Raw genomic sequence first — 2,419 nt, forward strand, 5'->3', positions numbered from 1 at the left:
ATCAATTTTGAGGCGGTAATCTGGACAAATAGAACCAAACTCGACGCGATTATCAGATAGTTATGCAAACTTCAGAGACTAGCTTCGTTCTGTACCACTTAAACAATAAGAACAAAAGCCCAAAGGTGCCACTAGAAGTCCTTCTGGGATGGACTGCACTTAATTTTCATACCCTTGATTACTTCCGGGTCCATAGCACGAAAAAAATGGGGATGCATTCCAGAAATGCTTCAGGTAGAACTGAACTCAGCACAACAGCCAGGAAGTTACACACACTTCAAAGACTGGCCTGCGTATGCATCAGTGGACCAATGAGGACATACTCAACAGCATCTCTAGAGGTCCTTCCGGGATTAACTCCTCTCCATTTGCCCATACAGATGCAGGCATGGGGAACGATCGTCGTGATGCCTGCGAGTATCAGCGAGTAGATGAACTGCCTAAATTGAAGGAAGATACCTTCTAGACTTAACGCGAATTACTGATACCAAAAGACAGTATGACAAAGAGGTTTCATTTCGATAAGGAGTTTGAAATACGCTAGAATAACAGGGCATACTGGGCTTAAACTAGCAATTGATTACTTGGTATACTGACGGATCCCTTACAGCAGAGGAAACAGTCCTCTAGAGTCACTGGTCCAAGAAAAACATACTTTGAACCAGTGGGCAAGCATACTAATATAGTATATTCGCCGTGGATAGATGTGCTTCCTTCCTCCGGAAAGAACTATAGGGGCAGAGCGTTGCTACTCTGACCGGCAACAAGGCACTTAGGTTCAGCTAGGTAAATTCTAAACTGGTGTGGGAATGCCTTGTCAAACTGAATATGCTCGGCTTGCTTAATAAGATCTGGATACTCTGTTTTTCAGGCCACATTGGGTTAGAAGGCAAAGAAGTAGCGGGCGAGCTGGTCAAGAGAGGAGCAGGGACGTCTTCATATAGGAATGCTTTCATGACTACGATGCTGGAAAATGAAGTGAAACGACCCCAGGATGGAACAACCAAGGGTGGTCATGAGGAGGCTCGAAAGATTGTTTAAGCCTTGGCAAGGTAACCCTCCAGGTCATAGTAGGAATACTTATTGATCAACTGCAGGTTCCCCAGAAAGTGAGGAAACCAGCACCTATTCTGGAGCAGTGTCCGGCACTCGTTCAAAGTAAGCACCTGGAAGGGTACTTAGTATCAAATGCCAGGTTGAAACGCTTGGAAGTAAGGAGCATAATAAAGCTCTTGCTGGTTATAGACTTGGACGATCTAGCATAGTTAATAGGTATTCTATAACCAGTAAAGGAGCACAATAGTTCTTCTTCGACGCAGTGCGAGTTCCCCCAATAATATTATTATTAATATTCTCCAATTCTAACCGACAAACAGGAGGCAAACAAGGCACTTAGGTCCAACCAAATCAACATCAAACTAGTATGGGAATACCTTAATAAATTGAATACGTTTGGCTTGTACAATATGGATAGGAGGCACTGAGATGAAATAGTCCAGGGTGCTCGTGGCGAGAAACGGAGTAAGGCGCTAGTAGGATTGTTGAAACCTAGCAAAGAGAAGCGTTACGTTAATAGTGGGGATACTCACAATTCACTGCAGTTTAAACTACCATTTGAAAAAACTAGGATGTTTGCAGATTCTCTGGGGGAGATTGATGAAAGAAGGCTAAGGCACCTTGAATACGTAACAATAGACGCTAGCTAGTTATAGGCCTGATCGATATACTTTATTTAATAAGTATATAAGTATAATATAATCACCAAAGGGGCCCAGTAGTTCTTTTAGGACATAGTCCAACTAGAGGAAACTAAAATCTAAATATACTAACAATACTATAATACTATTTTCCATATTGATTTCTCTACCAACGACCTAATTAGGGACAGTGAGATAAAATGTTTTGGAATATCAAGCCTGCGTTTAATTGCCAAAGGATAGACAGTCAACTCGAACATCTCATTACACTGATAGAGCAAAAAGTTGATTAATAGTAGCAGTGAAAATATTTTAGTATCCTATTGAGCTTTTCAATCATTTTTTGCCGAACCATAATTTTTACCCAAACTTCAACTTCGCTTTGGTTACGAAAATCTTGGCTTAATTTTTTTATGGAGCAGTTTAAGAAAGCTCCATAATTCAGGAACCGCCTACTAGGACAGGAATGTACATGAGAGCATATTTCAATGAATTAAATATTGAACTGATAAATGATTTTATTTTCTATAATGGTACTATAAAAGCTCCACCTAGAACCACCTAAACGTTTAATCCATCATGATATCAATTTTCGAATACTTTGCATGTGAAAACACAATCTCCACTATCGGAATCCAATTGGATAATGTTGACATTGAAAAACCCATACATCGGGTAATTCACATGCTGTCACAACCGCCTGTTGCAATTTAAGCTTTTGC

Source organism: Hermetia illucens, chromosome 1 (genome assembly GCF_905115235.1).
Source record: "Hermetia illucens chromosome 1, iHerIll2.2.curated.20191125, whole genome shotgun sequence".
In the NCBI taxonomy this organism is placed as follows: Eukaryota; Metazoa; Arthropoda; class Insecta; order Diptera; family Stratiomyidae; genus Hermetia; species Hermetia illucens.